Genomic DNA, 15,471 nt, shown 5'->3' with positions numbered 1-15,471 from the left:
GTTATTATTTTTTTTACCACTAATAGCACTTGCTATTTTGCTATTCACCAATTAACATAGAAGTACAGCAATTTCAGGTTGAAATTTATGAAGTTGCTGATACTGAACCACTTTTGACCTACAAAAACAGCAGTTTCATTTGTTTTTATCTGATAGTTCTAACAACTTGAATGGCAGTACAGGGATGGAATATACTACCTGATTCAGATAAACACACGTTTTCTCTTGGCCAGTGGTTCTCAATCAGGGGCAATTTTACACCCCCCCCCCAAGGGGACATGTGACAATGTCTGGAGACATCTCTGTTTGTCAGAACTTAGGGGCTATTACTGGTGCCTAGTGAGGAGAGATCAGGGATGCCGCTAAACGTCTTACAATGCACAGGGCAGCCTCCACCACGAAGAATGATCCAGACCAAAATGCCAATAGCACCGAGGCTGAGAAACCCTACTATTGATGAATTTATAGACTAGATGGCCATCTGTGTGTATGTGTTGTCGTGGCTTAAATTGATATCTCTTTCATTTTCTTCTAGCCCTTTATTTGTGCTTAATCTTTACTAGTATACACCTTGTATTTCATTAACGTGGTGAAGAATAAACAATGGAAAATCGGAAGCTAGGAAATTGGTAGACCACAGATGAATAAAGAAGTCTTACTGTGTTTAAAACAATATTTAAGCAAAGAGAAAATAAATGAGTAATGCCGTTGTCTACTGTATCTACATGGAATTCAGGACAGTAAAAGTTTGCTTTCAGATTTTTCTCATTTTCTTTCAGACTTTTCACCTAAATCCTCCCCTAACAGACCCTCTGACCCACTCACATTGGTTTACCCAATTGTCTTAAGGTATCTTGTGCTTTCTGGCATTTTTACTTTTGCCCCCCACCCATACCTGAACTCAGTTGTGTATTCACCCCTATTTCCTACCCACAAACTACACTTGCCACAGTGATGTTCACGGACAACTTGCTTGTTCAATATGTGTTTGATGACTTAATTGATTCTACGTGTTTATTTTTAAATAAACCCTGTATTGTGGAATAATTTTAAAACTACAGAAAATTTGCTGCACTTGTATGGAAAGTTCCCATACATCCTCCATTCACTCTCCTCTCACATTCAGAGCGTATAGAACCACAGCCCAACTGTCAAAACTAAGAAATTAACATTGGTTCAATGCTACTAGCGAAACTCCAGACTTGATTTGATTTCACTACCTTACCACTATGGTTTTGGGGAGGTTTGTTTGTTTTTTTTCTGTTCCAGGATCGAGTCCAGGACACCAGACTGCATTTAATGTGGGGTTATTTTCCTTTAATATTTCTTCTAGAGAAGACTTTTTGAAAGAATAGCATGTGTCTCAATTTATATTTCAAGGAGAAATGCAGCTCTGAAGAAAACTTCATACTCTAGGCCACAAATAGGAAACCAGTGTCTTGCAGTTTTGTTTTCTTTGGTCATCACAGTGACGTTGCTGTGTTGTCGCCTTTCACTTGAATGAATTGCTAACTTTTAAAATAGAGAAGATTTCATATAAAAGCTGGATCTTTGACTTCTCTGGAAAAATCAGAAGATCTGGCAGCACTGGTCCTGCTTCTGCATGGAGCCACAATTGTTTGTCCCTGAGTCGAGGCTGTCCCTTTTTGCCATCTGCTCCAGCAGTCTCTCTTATATTCCTAGGGAGGCCAAATGTCGACTGTCATCTTTCACCACCAGTGTGCTTCTGGCTGTCGTTACACCATGCCCTAGTCACACATTTCCATTGCTGTCTCGACTCTTGCAGGTAGTTGATTTTGCTTGTTTACCTCTAAGCCTTAGGATCCATTTAAATTAGAGGGCAAATAGCTGCCTGACTCCAATTATCCTGGGCCTGCAGTTCAGGACGTGCATGTATCTGGAGAAATTTAATTATCCCCCTAGAGAGGAAGTGTGCTTTTACTGTTGCAGAAGAAAAAAAACAACAAAGAGCATATGGAATAGGTCTGTGTAAATACTGCCGTAATATGGGGTCTATTCTGAAGCAGGTGAGTCTGCACTTACCTCACAGAGCCTTGCAGTCAGGGCTGAGGTGGAGGAATAGGGACCCCGAGGATCAAAGCTCATGTGCTTCTCATGGCATAGGAACTGTGCTCTGCCTCGTACTTTTAGAGAATTAAATAAAGTCCCAACTTTAAAATGAGTATTGAAAAATGAATATTAAAATGAATAGTGAAAATCCCTAAGAAAACAGGTAACATGGACTTGTCTTAGAATTTTGATTCAGATGCTGTTGCTTGGCGGTTTTCCTTTTCATTTCAATTGTACGCCTATGTAGCTTGAGATTTGCAGGTTTAGCTTAATTTCCCCAGTAGTATTTATTTTAGAAATCCATTTATATTTCAATTTTCTTCCAGAGAACGGCTTTTACTGTATCATCATTGTTCTGGTAATACTTTGAATTTTTATTGTGCATTTTTCTATACAATTTGGAAATATGGAAATTATATAGGTCTTATGGTGAAGTAGGTAGAAGAGAAGGAACGAGAAGTTACTATTTTATCTTTCTGAAATAGAGCAACTTCCAGCAAGCTTAGCTTTCTAACAGTGAAAGACATTTAAGACTGTTTTACGCCTTGGTTATATTATTGATGTGTATGCTAAGATTGCATATTGTTAATTTTTAAATTTGGAAAAAACTCCAAAGGAATAGCATTTTGTTGTCTTGAATTAAAGGTTACTGTATGCAAATCAAAACTTTAAATGTCCTAATAAACTAATGTTTGAGAACAGTTGCCTTACAAAGATATAAAAACTTGGAAAAAATACCGAGTAAACTTCTGAAGAGAGAAATAAGGTGTTTCCTAGTTTTTCTTTCCACAGCCCCCACACCTTTTTATAAAAGTGAACAATTTGAATTGCGCCTGTTATTTAGAATGACTGATGAAATAGCCAGTCACATACTGTTATCTAGCTTTCCATGGGAAACACAATTATAAAACTATATTTCTAGTATTTGGCTATATGAGGTGTGATAAGAAAAATACGGTGAATGTTTAAATAAAAAAAATTATTACAGTAAAAGACACATTACCATGAATCCCCTCCAAATGCCCTCCCCCCCTCCGGCTTTAAACACACTTATCCCATCGTTCTTGCAACTTTCTGGAATAGTTCTGGAAGTCCTCTTTCATGAGTGTCTTCAGTTGTACAGTTGTGGCTGCCTAAATGTCCTGAATCATTTCGACTTTGGGGAAGAGCCAGAAGTCACACCATGCCAGTCAGTTCTCGTGAATGATGTGGATGAGGACACACTATAATGTTTTTATTTGACAGAAATTGCCATACCAGAAGCGATGTGTGACATAGAGCATTGTTATAATGGAGGATGAAGTAAAGACACTCACAAAAGAGGACTTCCAGAACTGCCTTAGAAAGTGGCAAGAATGATGGGATAAGTGTGTTCAAAGTGAGGGGGTTTACTGGCAATGTGTCTTTTATTGTAATATTTTTTAATTTAAACATTCACCATATTGTTTGATCACACCTCGTATATTAAGTCCATATTATGTATTTTCTGAGCAGTGTGCTAAGTGTTTGCATTCATGATTTCAATTGATCCTGACAAAAGCTGAAGAGGCATGAATTACTATCCTTATTTTACAGATGAATAAACTGACGGGCAGAGAGAATAAGCAACGTGATGTTCGCTGGGTGAAGAACAGCTGGCAAGTGGCAGAGCTGGGGGTTGAACTCAGGAGTATCTGATCCGTGGATTTTGTCACCTGAACTATTGCACACACTCTCCCTGCTTACTGCTATGGCTTTATGTCCTATGATTACTACATGTGGAAAAAAAAGGAGAACAAAAGCAGATTTCTGACCCCAGCCAACCCTGCCATTTCCATGAGCAGGAAGCAGGGTTCAGGGGTCTCCTGGCCTCTGGTTTCACAAGCGCCTGCTTCCTGACCAGGCGCTGGCATGTGGCTGAGTTCTGGCCAGTGGAACTTGAGCAGAAGTGACATGAAACCTCACATACTCCTCCATGGACTTCCTTGCTTGCTGCTAGCTGGAATGATAGTGATAGAGTGTGCCTGAAGCCAAATGTTGAAAGATGGCAGAGCTGCCATCAGCCTGAGTCCCTGAATGACTGTGTGGAGCAGAGCCCTTCTTTCCTCTCCCCACTAGCCTTGTACACAGCACCCTCCTCAACTCCTACGCCTTCAGAGTGTTATGTGAATCAGAAACTTCTTTGACTATGAGCCATTACATTTTTGAATCTACCTGTTACAGCAGTTGAGCTTATAATAAAGCATGTGGATGATTCATATTTGAACACTCAATCTTAGGGAGCTTAAACCTGGCTTTGAGAAGATTATAGGTCCCCAGTTGGCAAATACACATGGGTTGATGAAATAACTGACAAGCTAGAGTGATACTTTACAAGGAAAAGCAATTGAAAATCACACTCAAGGCAGCATTGATTGTGCACTCAAATAAGTATTTCTTCTTGAAAAATGTGGGAGTTTCAGCTCCGTCTGAGCTTTATGGTCCACAGCTTTCACTGTAGAATGCTGAGTTAGAACTCTTGGTGAAGCCTAGTCATGTGCTGGTTTTAATTCATGAATACCTTACTTTAGTAACTTTTTGTGACTCATCTAGATGGAAACTATTTAAATACAGTGCTAGATTAGAAGACGATAGCAGCACGGCAATGGGCATGCATCTGAGCGGGGAATCAGCGGCCTGGAGAATACGCCGAGATTTCCCATTCTCCCTGGACCTTGGGCAAGCTATCTCACCTCTCCGAACTTAAGTCTCCTCACTTGTAAATCAATGCAGTTGCAGGTGATCTCTTCTACCGCTAATGTTTTATGATTCTATAGCTATTAATCTATGGTTTTTACTTTTTTCAATTAGTGTTTATTTTTATCAGTTAAACACCGATGGTTTAAAACAAGGTTGGCAAACTTTTTCTGTAAAGGGTACGATAGTCCATATTTTAGGCTTTGTGGGCCACAAGGACTCTGTCCCGACTGCTTAACTGTGACTTTATAGTGGGAAAGTAGCCAGAGAACGTGTCAATAAAACTTTATTTACAAGAATAGTCAGCTGGCTCTCTGGCCATAATTGCTGACTCTTGCTTTAAGGGGTCAAATCTTTTTCTGCTAGGGCCAAATGTTATTCTCAATAGTTTTCTGTACTGCACACTTCCTCCTCTAAAGTCCCTACTTCCTGCAGCTCCATTTTTCCTTCCCTACATACAACCACTTTCAACTCTTCCTTTTTTTCCTAATTAACCTCCATATATCTCAATAATATGGATAGAGAACCATTTCTGCCAGGAAGTCCTCACTGGTTCAACAAGCCCTCCAGGTGATTCACATTAAAGTTTGAGATCCCTGCTCCAGAGGATTTTCTCTGTTATTTAAAATACATGTAAAATATTGTTTAAAAATATATTTGCTTTTCTCTTAAGCCCAGTCTTCCTGCTCCTAACTCCACCTGTATCACCAGTTCAAAAATTTCCTGGAAGCACATCCTGTTTCTCTTTCATTTGGACTCACTCCCTCATTTGGGGGAAGCCTGTCTTCCAGTAACTTCCTGAGAAATGGGCCATAGGAAGTATATTTTTGTGGTTCTGCAAGCCTGTAAATGTCTTTAGCATACATTTATACTTAACTTCGACTTGGTTGGCTGGAGAATTCTCGATTGGAAATAGTTTTTACTCAACATTTTAAGGCCTTTGTTCTATATACTTCCAGCTTCCATTGTTTATGCTGAGAATTCTGTTCAAAGCATTTCAATCCCTGCTCTTTCATATGAGGTTGTTTCTTCTCTGCTTTCCCTCTCTGGAAGCTTCTATGAGCTTCTCTTTGAGCCTAGCATGACAATTTCTCATGCTTCAGATGGCGTTTTGCACTGAATTCATTCTCACAAGTCCATCAAGACTTCATAAAGCTTCATAAAGCTAGCATACTCTTAGAGACAACACTGGGGTTCTTGTATGGACTAAGCTATGAGAAGGAAACAGATATTTCAAATGATTTTCGGCCCAAATATCATCTCTGCCATACGGTTTGGCAGTACCTTTAGGGACTTACACGTTTTTCAAAAAGATCCCAAGTTTTTGGCTGAGAAAAATTACTGCACTTCCTATAATGCACCCACTATTTCCCATGCTTTTCATGAAATGACTTGATATTCCTTGTAGCTGGAAATAAAGCCTGCCTCTTAATCTTTCTCAGATGCATGCATATTGTACCACTCCTTTCCTCTCAAGTCTCACATCCAAAGCATGTAACAAACTTAAAACCATGTTAGAATACCTATCTCTACAATGAGTCTGAGAGTAATGGTTCTCAAAGTGTGGGCCCTGGACCAGCAACCTCATCACCTGGGAACACGTTAGGCCCCACCCAGACCTAGTGAATCTGAAACCCTGGGGAGGGGCCCAGAGTTTTAACAGGTTCCCCAGGAGATAGTGCTGCTCACTCACGTTTGAGAAGTCGTGTCTTAGAGGACTCCAGAATAAATTGCCTACTTCTTTAGCACCTGGCACAGCATCTGACATACTGATGATGTTCAATACATTTTTCAGAGGAGTAACCTAAGAAAGACTCATTTAAGACACATAATATTGGAAGAGAGAGCCTAATGGGCATGTTATATCTTCAATCTTTATAAAGGATCAATATAGGAGAATCCATCATGCAGACAGCCAATGACTCTTGCATAACTGCAGTGAAAGGCGTTGTGTGGACTTTGTAACCAAGTATCCTCTATTCGCTACTCTGCTGTGATAAATGAGCTTACTTTAGGAAAAAGTTGGTCACTGAAGAGGAATGAATAAAGATACAGAAGCCAAAATTTGCCTTTTTGCTTCGCTGTCAGGAAACTTAGAGCTGCACGATAATTCTCTACTCCCTTTGTCCTCTTCACTTGGGTCTTTTTGTTCTCTGATTACCCCATTGTGCATTTTCTTGATCAGTGAGCAGCCTCAAAGTTTTGGAAACAGATAGGGTATAGGTTTTAGATAAGAAGGGTGCATGGAGGGCTGTAGGCAGCCTGGATGCCACGGCCAGCTAGCAGAAGCTAGGCTAAAGAAGTGACTTTTGATCACTCAGGCTTGCAGTGAACACTGAGGAAAATGGAATGTGTGGGGGTTGTTATCGTAGCTTGCACCTGAGAGCTGGGCTGCTTGGGGAGGAGTCCAGAACATTTGGTGATATGGGAGTGCAAGCTAGGGAGTATGAAAAGTGCTGAGGGATTGGCAAACTTAAACTTGGGATCCGCTGGGTGACTTGGGGTACTGTAAAGCTTAGTGAAGCTTAGTGAAGCTTGCCCCTCCAGTTGGAGATGCACCAGTGTTCCTTCTGTGGGTAGATTACTCATGGATCTTTTATATTCTGTAGCTACACTGAAGAAACTTATATCCTGGGCCTGGGGTCTTTCCAGAAATTGTATCCTTGTCCTGTTGTGACAATGAAGCAATAGTTTAAAACAAAAATGATGGAGACGTTGTGGTTTTAAAACATGCTTAGAATTTCTTTGCCTTGGCTCCCATCAAGGGCCATTAAATAGAGGTGGGTCTTTGTCTCTTGCTTCTAATGAGAATGCAACAGGTGATACTTCGTGACTTCTGTGGCTATATCATAAAAGGTGACGTGACTTCTACCAGGCTCTCTCTTTGGATCACACACTTTTGGAAGGTGTCAGAAGTCAGACTCCTCTGATGCAGTCACAGGTAAGAGACAGTGTGGAAGACCACAAAGAGATAGAGTGGTGCTTACTCAGCTGTTCCAGGCTCCAGTTGTTCGCACCTTCCCAGCCCAAGCACCAGACATGGGAGTGAGGAAGTCCTTGAGACAACTCCAGCTGACTTGCAGGCACATGAGAAACCCTGAGCCAGAACCACCTAGCCAAGCTCAGTCAGTCCCCCAAGCCATGAGAGATCACAATAATAGCTGAGTGCTGATTCAAGACACAAAATTTGGGTGGTGTGTTACACAGCAGTAGACAAGTGCACATGAGCGGGACATTCTTCATCCCTTGGCTCCCGTGATATTGCCCTCCCCAGGTTCTCCTGCTCTGTGGCTCCTCTTCCAGACTTCTCCATGGGCTCTTCTTCCTCTGCCAGTCTCTCCACAGCTTGTTTCCTCCATAGCTTGTTTCTTCTCTTCCCACTCTGCCCTTTCCAATCCACGTCAAGGCCTCTAATTCTGTTCTCATTTGTTCCCATTGCCTCTTCTATTTTGTCCATTGAATTTTATTTATTGAATATTTGTGTAAATGTACAATAATAGGGTCATAGAGCAGTGAACAAAATTGACACATTCTCTTTTAAAACTTGGAAATCATTTTTGTTTGATTTTAGTTCCAGAAGTCTTTTTCCAAGGCTGAAATTGAATTTCCTTATGTCTTCTCTTTCATTTTCTTTTCAGTTAGAGGTGGTATGTCTCTTCCACCTATTATTGTTTACTAGAAGCCACCTGTTCTAGGACTTCTGTTTGGTCTCCCTCCCTCTCATTACTGGGATCCATTAGCCAAGAGTTCACCTTCTGTAGTCAGTGACACTTTTGGTGTCCCTCTAGAGATGGCAAAACTCAGTCTCTACTCCTAGGGGGTAAGGTTGACCCTAAGGGAAGCTATTGGGAGAGAAAGCCTTTCTGCTTTCAGCTCTTTCTAGTTGCAGTTGTTATGGTCTTTCTGCCTATTGTTTATTTTCCTCTTCTCAGGGATAGGAATAAGTAGGCGCACCTGTACAGCTAGCACTGGCTGTTCTTTGGGAGAAGAGTCATTCCCCACCCCCAGCTCCCAGAGACAGATAACACAATTCCTGGGGGTATTCATGTATCAACTTTAGAAGAGTTAGTTCCTTTATACTACATCTACATTCTTTGTTAGAACATATTGTGCTCATTCTGTTCCCGATAAAGAAAAGTTGTGTGAAATGTTGCAAAGCTTGCTTTAAAATAAGCCAAAATCTTTTGGCAACTTGAAAATTTAACCCATTGTTTATGGATAAGTTCTCTTTTGTCATGCGAGAGACCCTGCTTGCTGCATGCACCATGTGTCGTGTGGGGCGGCCTGTGGGGTCTCTGGTCCCGCTCCCCACATAAGAAAGCAGGATATGGCCAAAAATGAACACCCACGGAGCCATAGGTAGGGGAGTCGAGTCGAGTCAGTGAGTCGGTTGGTTGGCAGGCAGAGAAGCGGACAGCAGGTTGCAGGTCATGTGGATCCAGCTGCCAGTGAGACTACAGTGGTATGACTCCCCTACCTATGGCTCTGTGGGTGTTCCTTTTTGGCCTCACCATATCCTGCATTCTTATGTGGGGAGTTGGAGCTGAGACCTCACATGACACCCCGCATGACACATGGCACAGCGAGCAGGGTCCCCTGTATGACAAATGGCACAGTGAGAAGGGTCTCCCGCACGACATCTTTAGTCTCACTTTTCAGTGAGAGATGACAGGACTTGAACTCTGGCCACTTGTGGGGTGGAGAAAGAAGTAGAACTAACAATAGCAAGAGAAGCAGTTAAAAATGGCAAGCACAGAAATTTAAATTTGGCACCTGGGAATGGAAGTGGCATAAGTGCAAGCAACTCCACCTGAAGGGCTCAGTACATACCTGCAGTGTTTATGATGGTTAATTTTATGTGTCAACTTGACTGGGCCATATGGTACTGACATTTGGTCAAACATTATTCTGGGTGTTTCTGTGCAGGTGTCTTGGGGATGACAATAACATTTAAATGTGTAGACTGAGTAAAGCAAATTGCCCTCCCTAATGTGGGTGGGCCTCGTCCAATCAGTTGAAGGCCTGAGTAGAACAAAAGGTTGAACCCCCCCCCCCCGCCCCCCAAGTAAGAGAATTCTCCTGTATGATGGTCTTCAAACTAAACATGGGCTCTTTCTGCAAGCTGGCCTTTCAACTGGGTCACTGGCTCTTCCTGGTTCTACAGCAGCCTGCTGGCTTTAGAGAGGAAATTGAATGGAAGTTGAGAGTAGAAGGACTCAGGGTTTCCAGTTGATATCAGCATCTTATCTCTTCATCTTCTAGTTGTTGATTAGACCGATGGGTCCCAAACCTAGCTGAAGTGAGAAACTTGGGCCTGTGTATTTCTTTCTTTCTTGTAGCTTTTCTCCCCATAGTCTTAGTTTTCCAGGTGATTATGATGTTTCGTCACTTTGGAAAACTACTGGACTAGACAAGGCTGCTTTCTTTTTTGTGAATGGTCACAGCTTAATAGGAATGAAAATTAAAATGCATTTTTTTTCAGGAAGGTTAAAAATAAAACAAGGAACAAATACTGGTCTGTGCCCAAAAATGTCCAAGAAGGAATAATTTCATGACAAATACAGGGTTATTTTTTTTACATTGATTTTGCTTTTTCTTTCTTCTAGGTTTAGTACTACAAGTATCTTAAATTTTACAGAGATTGAGCTTTTTTACACTTTTCCAGCTGCTCACGGAAGAGTGACAGTAAATTAAATTTCTCTTTCACTCTTGAGCATGGTGAGTGTGTGTGTGTGTGTGTGTGTGTGTGTGTGTGTATTCCAACTTTGAATATCCAGTGATTGCCACAAAAAGTAAGCAACATTTCTATCTATAATTCACCGTGTAGCTATAATTAATTTGTATATTTATTATGACAATTTCCTAGCAGACAATAATAAATTGTCTTGGCTTAAAAAAAAGAAAAAAATCAGTATATTTCAGCAAATTTCCAACATGCTAAAGACAGTATCTCCAGGAAGGGGTACCTTTTCCTAATTTGTACAAAGATGTCATATGAACTAGTGGTGACTGGGTTACTTAAGTGGTTGTGCTCTAGCTACTTCTTTTATCGACTTCCTACCTCTTGCCTCTGGACTATCCCCCAAATGCAATATTCCTTCTGAGGAGTGTAGAGTGTAACGACAAGTCTCATTAATTTATTTGACAACCATTTATTGAGGCTCTTCCAAGGGGCTCTACCGGGTTGGACATGTAGTGATCTGGAAGGCAAAGCTATCCATCTTCCTGCCAAGCCTGCGGAGACCCGTGTAGGGCCAAGCTGAAAACCCCACCAGATGCCTTCCTTCTCTGCAGTCATTTGATTTCAAGGAAATAAAACCATGAGGCCCAGTAACAGTGGCACCAGGCTTATATGGGATGTCCTCATTTTGTCATAATGACAATCTAGTCACATAGTCATTATTGTCTCCATTTCAAACCTCAGAGTGCTTGAAGCTCAGCATGCTTAAGTGGCCTCTCAAAAACTGGCATAACTAGGATTTGAACCCAGGACTCTATGGCTCTCATGACCACAATTCCAAGACCCTGACAAGGAATGACTCTCTCTACTGCCGCTTTCAACTGAAGTATTTGGCTTCTTCTCACAGTTGATTAAGGAGTAGAACTGGTTGTTTTATCCTTTAGCTACTACTTATATATAGCTTATGAAAGCATTGGAGGACTGAAGAAAAGCTACTGGCTCCTAAATGGAAAAATAAAACTGCTAAGTCAAAATTAATTAGTTAATAAGTGTTGTATTGAATGGCTGTGAGGTTTAATATGCCATCTTTATACATTGTTAAATTAGATAAATAAAGTTGGTGCTCAGAAATTCATAAATTTTATAGAAATTTCTGTATATTTGGAAACAATTTATAAATTGGGTTTTATTCTTCACAAAATTCCTGCATGTTCATGAGAAGAGCCAAGAAATTATAGCCCCAAACTAGTTAAATGATTACTCATAACTAAATAAAAATGTAATTTTAAATATAAATGTATGTTTACTGTGGGATATGCATAATTTTTTTAAAATTTATTTTCCAACTGTTTACTCTGAAATTTTCAAATATGTAGGAAAGTTGAAAAAAAATAGTGCAATGATTACATTGTTGAACCATCTAGATTCAACAATTGATAACATTTTGTCATCTTTGCTTTTTTGGTCACAGCTACTTATCAAGCTACCTATTTTTTGCTGAATCTCTTAAAAGAAAGTTGCAGATGTTATATCACGCCTATATTTCCTCAAAATAAAGACCTATCTATATGTAATCACAATAACATTATCACACTTAAGAAAATTAGTAACACCCTGATATCATATAATATGCAGTCCATATTTGAAATACCATAGTTGTTCCCTGTCTAAGTTATCCACTGCCATGTACCAAACACCCCAAAACTTAATGCTTTCATATAACAGCTGTTTACCTAGCTCATGATTCTTTAGGTTGGCTCTATAGGCTTGGCTTCAGTTGGTTCTCTTATGAAACTATGGTCAGTAACAGGTCACCTGAGCCCTTCTGTTTCTAGAGGTTGCCTGGCTATCACCTGGGGTTTGAGGGCAACTGGGTCACGTGTCTCCTCTCCTAGCAGACTTGTCTGAGATTTTCCATGTCCTAACTGTTTAGCCTACGGGCAGCCTTCTCTATTGTCACTGCTGTCTCCTGGGCCTTTGTCCCTGTTTTTCCATCAGCTTCATTTCTTCTTCATTACCTCAATTACCCACGATAGCAAACAACTTGAATCTGAAAAACAGACCTGACTTGCTGGATATAGTATTTTTAGGCAATCTATGCTTCCAGCTGGTTTGCCTTCCATTGTCTGCCTGTGCACTTTTTGACAACTGCTCCTAGCCTTAAGCCATACAGCCACAGGAGACAGTATTTGGAAGGACAGGAGGCAATCCCACCTAAGCATACAAGTGTAACCAAAGCCCCAACCTACAGGCAATCAAGGCTACCTACTTCCCCTTTATTTGTAGGACTCAGACTGACTATTAGGGTAGCCGACACCACTCTCTGTAGTCCTTAATTTCATTCTACCTAGCTTGGCCTCCTAACCTTTGTCTCTACTTTCCCCACTTGCACTTTCCAGTGGCTGGTGCCCTCTGTGATGCAGTGAGCAAAGAGAACAGCAGAGGAATTTTTGGTGGATTCACATGAGGGATACTGGGGGGTAGCTTCTGGTCCAGATGGTGGAGTAGGTAAACACTGTGCTCTCTTCCTCCCATGACCACATCAAAATGACAACTAAACTACAAAACAACCATCATTGAGAATTGTCTGAAGTCTAGCTGAACCAAAGCCCTACAACTAAGGCCATACAGAAGAAGCCACCTTGAGACTGGTAGGTGAGGCAGAGACATGGAACAGGCTGGTCCCACACCCACGGGTGACCATTAAAAATCAGGAGGGATATCTCGGCTGTGGAGGTCCCCCCTGGAGAAGCGAGGGTTCCCAGCCCCACATTAGGCTCCCCAGCCCAGGGGTCCCACAACTTCTAAATGGCAATATCTACATATCTATCAACAATTACTTCAAGTATAACTGGATTGAATGCTCCAATCAAAACACAGGGTAGCAGAATGAATAAGAAAACAAGACACTTACATATGCTGCCTACAAGAGACTCTCTTCAGCCTGAAAGTAAAGGGATAGGAAAAAGATATTTCATGAAAATGGAAATGAAAAAAAAAAAAAACAACCACTGTGGTAGCAATAGTTATACCAGACAAACTGGACTTACAACAAGAGACAAAGAAGGACCCAGTAATCCCACTTTTGGATATTTACCCAAAGAAACCCAAAATGCTACTTTGAGGGGATGTGTGCATCCTTATGTTCATTGCAGCATTGTTTACAATGGCCAAGATGTGGAGACAGAATGGGTGCCCATCAACGGATGAATGGACAAAGAGGAGGTGGTACATATATACAATGGAATACTGCTCGGCCATGGAAGGGAATGGGTTCTTGCCATCTGCAGCAGCATGGATGGACTTGGAGGGTATTGTGCTGAGTGGAGTATGTCGGACAGAGAAAGACATGCAATGTAATTTCGATTATATGTGGAATCTAAGGAACAAAATAAACAAAACAGAAATAAACTCATGGATACAGAGAACATTTTGATGGTTGCCAGATAGGAGGATGGATGAAAAAGGGAAAAGGATTAAGCAGTACAAATTAGTAGCTGCAAAACAGTCATGGTGATGTAAAACACAGCATAGGGAATATAGTCAATAATATTGTAATAACTATAAATGGTACTAGATTTATCAGGGTGATCACTTCCTAAGTTATATAAATGCTTAATCACTATGTGGTATACCTGAAACTAATATAATACTGTATGTCATCTATAGTTGAAAAATTAAAAAAAAAATTTAAAAACCAATGAGGGACATTAGTCAATACATAAATTTTTATGTTGGAAAACAGATATTTACATGCTTCATATGTCCACGTGTTATGACTTGCAATATAACTTGGGGTGGTTTCAGGAGGTGAACTTGAGGCCCTGAGTCAAAGACCAGAGCCACGTTCTGCCTCCCACACTCCCCTTTCCATAGGTCCCTGAGCGGGTCCTCCAACCTGACTCTTCAGAAGTCATTTCCTTGGTGGGAAATGAGGATAACAGCAGAATAGTTTGGGGGATTCAAAAAGGACAATTGAGAATGCCCTTTGTAAGTGAAAACACTGCACAAGCCTAATGAATCATCTGTTAAAATTGTGGTACGAGCAGTTAATCTGTTAAAATTGTGGTACGAGCAGTTAATCTGAGATCTACACTCAACAAGTTTTGAAACGTACTCAAGTATTGGTCACAATCAGTACGGTCAGTGTAGCACAGCAGAGCTCTGGAACTTACTCATCTAGAGCGACTGAAACTTTACAACTGTTGAACAACTCCCACTTCTCCCTCCCCTGCAGGCCCTGGCAACCACCATTCTACTCTCTGCTTCTATGAGTTTGACTATTTTAGGTACCTCATATGAGTGGAGGCATACAATATTTGTCCTTCTGTGACCGGCTTATTTCACGTAGCATAATGTCCTCCCGGTTCATCCATGTTGTCATACACTGCAGGATTTCCTTCTTCTTATGGCTGAATAATATTCCATTGTGTGTATATAATGTACATCTATTTATTACATAATACATCTATCACATTTTCTTTATCCATTCATCCATAATGGACATTTAGGTTGCTTCCACATCTTGGCTATTGTGAATAATACTGCTAGGAACATGGGAGTGAAGATGTAATGAATCATTAAGATATGCAGATAAAGGGAAAACAATCAGACCTGGAGAAGCACTCCATCCTCTCTGAAGCCATGAACAAAATGAGAGACTCCACCCACTGAATTATGCAGCGGAGCCCATCTTTGTATGAGCTCATGAGAACTAGCCAAACCAGACCCTGTCCTGGCTCATGATCTGGCTGGGGGCAAACGTCACCTCTGGCTATGGTTAGAAAGCCTGCACCTTCCTGAAAATGTGTTCATTTTACTCAATCTTAAAATAATATTTGGTAACATTTAATAAATTAGGTCTTATTATATGTTAGACACTCTTCTAAAGACATCTATTGACTCACGTATTTCTTATGAAAACTATAAGATTGGAACGGTTTTATCCCTATCTTACAGATAAGAAAACTGAGGCACAAAAACATTAGATGCCTCACCCAAAGTCA

Source organism: Rhinolophus sinicus, chromosome 18 (assembly GCF_057876585.1).
Source record: "Rhinolophus sinicus isolate RSI-liver-muscle chromosome 18, RSI-T2T, whole genome shotgun sequence".
NCBI lineage: Eukaryota > Metazoa > Chordata > Mammalia > Chiroptera > Rhinolophidae > Rhinolophus > Rhinolophus sinicus.
The sequence above is the reverse complement of the archived record's forward strand: the minus strand, read 5'-3'. Positions refer to the sequence as shown.